The sequence below is a fragment of the Echiichthys vipera genome (genome assembly GCF_963691815.1).
Source record: "Echiichthys vipera genome assembly, chromosome: 20".
Classification (NCBI taxonomy): Eukaryota; Metazoa; Chordata; class Actinopteri; order Perciformes; family Trachinidae; genus Echiichthys; species Echiichthys vipera.
The window spans coordinates 13,258,605-13,264,604 of NC_139845.1; the positions used below are offsets into that span (position 1 = coordinate 13,258,605).

At 40.5% G+C, this 6,000-nt stretch overlaps 1 protein-coding gene across 2 annotated transcripts in view; it reads right to left on the bottom strand.

The window, feature by feature from the left end:
- Nucleotides 1-5,701, bottom strand: part of foxp2 (forkhead box P2) — a gene marked incomplete at its 3' end in the record, with an annotated part of 106,842 nt that extends 101,141 nt beyond the window's left edge. For both annotated transcript variants that reach the window (XM_083934769.1, XM_083934770.1), the window contains exon 1: nucleotides 5,567-5,701. The remainder of the gene's footprint in view (nucleotides 1-5,566) is intronic.
- Nucleotides 5,702-6,000: the final 299 nt, after the last annotated feature.

Consider the following 6,000-nt stretch of genomic DNA (forward strand, 5'->3'; position numbering starts at 1 on the left):
GGCTCTAATGGGCACTCAAGTCTGCACCATCTGCCCTGCTGCTTGCCAGAAGTGACAATCTAAATTAAAAACCACTCATCAAATATCATAAAAATAAACCATTGTTTTGCTGCCTCCATATGTTGTGGCCATTTCATTTTGTTCTCAGAGAGTAGCGATGGAGGCTGAGCTTGGAGGCCTATAGCTGTGATCCAGGGAAAATCCGGAGAGCCGCACAGTAGCCTGTAATTACCCTCCCACCGATTCGCTGTCTTTAAAACCAGAGCCCTGCGTCATCCTACACATTATCCAAGTCCATCCTCTCCACATTACAGAGCAGAAATCCTAACAGAGCCAATGTGGTGAAGACAAGGTCACTGTTTTTAGTAGGATTAGGGGTTGCCATCCAAGAGCACAAGCTGGGTGTTCAGATGGTGAAAGGAGATAAAAACTACTACATACTATATATGCTTGTCACTAGATAACTGCTATTATGTTTTTATGCAAATGTGTATTTGCCAGAAAGATAAATTGTGGTGGAGTGTTTGTGATGTGAAACAACCCAAACTAACAGTGAAGCATCACTGAAAATGTCAAACGTCTCTCCTCCACATTTTGACCAAATTATGTCCTGGCCCAAGGGGCTCGACTGGAAATGTTCCTTTTGTCCTTTACTGAAATACACAGCTACTGTACAACACCCCACTCAACACTGCCGCCACCACCCAACCCCCCACTTCCATTTTTTCCTCCTGCTTTTATTTAGACGAGTGAGACAGAAGGAACAAACCTGAGACAGTCGTGACCCTGCACGAGTGTTGTAACTTGGTCTAGAGCTATGCCGGCAGAAGGCAGCACCATATGCCCTCAGCCCCAAGCTGGATGCTCTTTCTGCAGCCTAATGTGCCTGTCAAAAACTGTTACTGTCACACACACATACATACACACATACATGTTTTTTTCCCTCTCACAACATATTTGAAATAAACATATTTTTCCTTCTTTCTCTCAATGTGTCTTGGTAAAGAGTAAAGGACTTTGGAGAGGCATAGTTAAGAAGAAGAAGAAGAAGAATTCCTTCATTTGTCCCGCAATGGGGAAATTCAATTTTCACTCTATTATTATTTTTTCATTTTACACACACACAGGCCTGAAATACACACACATGCACAGATAGTACCTATATACATGCAATTAATGCAGTGACTGTTTGTTAAGTATTTATGCCTCTATATCCTGGTCATATCCATGCCCACATTAGAAAAAAGAAAAATGAAGATTTTTATTGGACTTGAATTTTCAAATATGCAGCATACAGTATGGATCAAACCACTAATAATCAATCCATGTTGTCATTACTAAAATATGCCAGAGATGTTTTAAGTTAAAGACCCTTTCAACGTTGAGTTAGCTTCCACTGTTGGCCTACAGTGCTGTCTCACACGAGGTTTGACTGTTTACGAGTGACAGGCTGATGGCTGGATGTGGTCTGAGCAACAGTGACCTTGCCTTTTACCATGAGTGACCCCAAAAGCAACACATTTTTTTCACACCAGAACACTGGCCATCTGACCGTGACTTGAATAAAAGCTGCCATGCTTTCACACCACACTGACCAGCAAGTAAACATGTTAACTCAACAAGGAAAAAAAGTGTAGAAAAAAACAACTGTGGCTGCAGTTGGTGTATTGTGTAGTCTGTACTGTGGATAAACAAACTGACAAATTTTTTAGTGTTACAGGCCAAGCATATGGAAACTTAGAGTGTCAGCTCAACAGGAGACTGAAGGTCTCATATTATGCTCATTTTCAGATTCATATTTGTTTTGATGTTTCTACTAGAACATGTTTACATGCTTTAATGTTCAAAAACACATTTTTCTCATACCGTCTTTCTGAATATAACTGCATTCACCCTCTTTCTGAAATGCTCTGTTTTAGCACCTGTCTCTTTAAGCCCACCTCCCAGAGCAGCCCAGTCTGCTCTGATTGGTCAGGGTTTCTGGGTCTTGCGTATTTGTACAATAAGCATCCCTGTGCCATCATAGCAGCCGGGAAATGACTGTAATGGGACTGTAGCAGCACTTTCTATGTATATTTAATATAATTGTGACATCACAACCACACAGAGGTCCTAACGGCTTGTTTAAAGGCTGTTTGTTTATACAAACTGTCGGCATTTTTCTTTGGATTCAGCGTTCTAATACTTTCACAGTATTAATATAGCACCTCGATCTGCTTTTTAATCAAAAAAAGACATAGAAATCTAATGTTTTACAATATGGGACCTTTAAACTACAAGGTCATCGTCAAGACTAAGGTGCCAAGAGGTGAAAAGGTAAACTTTATGAAAAAGCATAAATTATCTTACATAGCGTTAAAGAAATATTGTGTAAGCAAACCAAAAGTTTGTTTTATAACTTAACATGCATGTCCCTTTCCATTTCAGAATCTGACACACTGCAAGGTTATACACAGTACACGCCAGCCAAAAGCTACACTTTATGTGGCTTCAAAATCCTTGGAGGGAGGTATGATGACGTAAGATCTAATATTTGCAAAACAATCTTTGCAAAATATTTTGATACTTGATTGTTTTGGTCTAAGAAAATATGTAACCGCATAGTCTTTTTAAACTTGGCCAAGCAAACATGAAAGCCATAAAAGTAAACTCAAACATATTCTACATTTGAACTAAGATGAAACAAACGACTGGCTGACTCTTTCCTTAGATAACTCACCCTTGTGTGGGCAGCCTCTTTGCTAATCCTTATCCCCTGACCCCACCCTGCACAGCTTTCTCCGGCCAAAGAGTCACATCGTCTCTCCCTCACAACAGTGTGGAGTCGGGCTTAAGAAGTGACCCAGAGCGGAACTAAAAAAGTCTGAGCTGCCTCAAGACTCTTAGTAACTGTGGCACACAAAACATCATTACTGTGATGTAGATGATTACAGTGCAAAAGGGTGGCCTCTTAAGCATGTAATACACCCTTTTATCTTAAGAAGTCAATCTCTCCGAAGCTGACAGCTTGCCGTATATGATCCTGGTAAACAAATACTTTTGCGAGGCACAAAAGTGCCATTAAAGGCCAAAACTGTCAACACAAATTCCATTCTTACAGGGGGAGGGAGGGGGAACCAAGATGGGAGGGGGAGGAGAGGAAAAAAGGACTTGATCACTTCTCTGGTTGCTTTAACTTGCATGTAGGTTGTCATGGAAACATTTCTATGAAGTTAACTGGGATAAAACCTGAGCGTTTACCGTTTAATTGCCTTTAAGCTTAGTAACAGGGCCGGGTTAGCTACACACGAAAACATGCTGTGTAGGTTATGTGGATGAGCTCAGTGAGATGTTTAGAAAAGTGAAGCTGGTGCACCACTCCCTTGATTTTTCTTACCCATTTTCCCCCCCAAATGCAGCAACACCTCAAGGGTTGAGCGAGCAGTCTGTTTCATTACAGAGGTGTTGGGGGATGGGTGATGGAGCAATTCTAGAAGCTAATCCAAAAGTGAGCAAGTGTTTCATTGCCGAACAAGTACTCAGAATTGACGTGATCTGTGCGGACTCTCTGGATATCGAATGTGATTCTAAATTTGCCGTATTTCATGTTTTTTTTTTGCATTCACAGTAAATTCACAAACTTTTCATAGGACTCTCAGAATAAAAAAAATACATTGCAAAGCATTTTTTAAACCAGCTCAGGTGGAAGAAATCATTTCCATATCTAGGACAAAATCATGCATTGACCGGTGTTCATTGAGCTGAAAGCTGAATCTTAATATTGATAAATGATTGAAACGTATGACAGGGCATACACATTAATCCTGTGGAGGACATTCATTTTCCTATTACCATAATGTAGAGCACGACCGCCCGATGATAAATGCAGCAATCAAAAAATGGACGCAGAGTGGGGAGAGTCGGGGTAATAAGTGCACTGCTCCCAACAACGGTCAGTGTTGGAGGGAGACTAATGGCGAGTCTCTCTCCATCTCTCCCACTGCCTCAGGGGGGAAAATGCATCCTGTTTTTACATAAAAAAGTGGCCTTACTTGCCGTACACACTACCCTGACAACAAATAAACAAGAGCATGTCTTCAAAATGCTTTAAGAAATGATTACAGGGGCACTTCAACAAAGGGGCCGATTGTGAACTGCCAATGACATATTTCACAAGGGGCATTTATTGCCGCCTGGCCTTTGAAGAGTGAGAGCTGCTGAGTGAGGGGAGAACTGGCCCACACCTGCATAACTGAGGAGGGAACACCTGTGCACCCTGCGGCTTGAACAAGGAGGGTCGATCCAGCTAATCCAGGGGTGAAAGCTGATCAGAGGACAGCCCTGAATAGTTCAGCAGCTCCCCACTACCCTTGATAGCTTTTTTTTTTTAATTAAAAAAAAAAGTTACATCTATTGATTTTCTGGGCAACAGTGAGACAACACTGGCAAGACACAGAGTGAAATAGAGGAAGTCAGCAGAATCTTTTATAAGCTTCTACTGTTTTTCTTAATTTGAATTTTAGATCACTCATCATGCATTCTGATATAGTACCTGCATCCCTGTTTGTTTCTGGACAAAAAAGATGGAATATAAAAATGGAGCAAGCACGCACGGTAAGGTGTTGACTGACAATAATCATAGATATGGATCCTGCAGATTATTGATCATGCAGATTAAGCATTGATAATGAAAACAACCTTAATCTAATTGCATTTCATTTTTAGTCAATGGGTTTAATCTTAAGAAACTGTGACAATGCTATTTTAAAAACAGGAGGACTGATACTTTTTTTTTTATTTGCTTATAAAACTCTTTGCAATACCTGTGTCACAGATTTAAAAAAATACCATGGTGACAATACTAAATTATTTTTTAAAACTACAGAAAATCTGATGAATAAGAAAATAATATGACAGATTTAATATGCGATATACATATGACAAGTTGTATTACACATAATTACTTAACCGTTTACTTGTGTTTTTAGTAATCACTGCAATTTAGCAATGACAAATAAATGACAGCAAACACTAAATAGATAGCAAAATGGCTCTCAATTACATTAACGCAGAGATAATCTGACATTATGCTGTTAAAGGCGCTAAAGGTCCACTGTAAATCAATGATATTACCGATTTCAGCACATTTCTGAACAGACTACTTTTTAAAAATGAGTTTTAAGATATGTCATTTTTCACTTTTTAAAAAGAGTTTAAAGGCGACATTTTCAAAGCTGTATTTCCAAACTGAATTAAAGGTCAAAACAATATGCAAACAATGAGTCGGCTTTTTTAAAAGTCCTTGTTGAGCTGTCAGACCAGGTAAAGCTAGGGCACTGCTGTCCGGAGGTCCAGCATGAAAACGCCGAACAACAACTCTAGGTGTAATATCATGAAAGCTGCTCTGTAATTAAAGAAAAGACAGAGGAAGTGCACGCGCACCGTGTCAATAATAAGGTTGCGAGTCAAGTTGCAAAGCGCGAGATAACACAGGACAAACTTGTGGCCACTGGCGCTCCACTTCCTAATTCAAAAAAAGTCACAGTGCGGAGAGAAATAGACTCTTGTCTTGTGCAGAAAAACTTACCACAAAAAAATGGCAGGTATATTTTTTTTTCCTCGCTTTGCTGTAAAGTCAAAAGGGACACACCGGGTGAGAAGTCGTCGGTCCTCTTGTGTTTGCAGAGATCTTCACACGTGACTGTCCAAGTTCACCATAACGCAGAGAAAATGAACAACAAGCTGCAGAGTAAATAAAAAAAGCTCAAATATTCCTCCGCTGGGCACCGCTGTCGGAGACACACACACACACTCTCTCCTGCTGTCTCCCGTCAACGCCGCTGTTATTACTAATGCAACAGAGGGAAAAGCAGTACACTGAGTCCTGTTTGAATGACGCGCAATGCGAGGAAAGACGCGGCTTGTTTTTTTCTCCTTACGATTCAAACACACATCAAGCTGTATCCCAGCAAGCTAGTGTATTTGGGACTAGAAACCCCCCCAGGGGAGGCACTTGCTTGT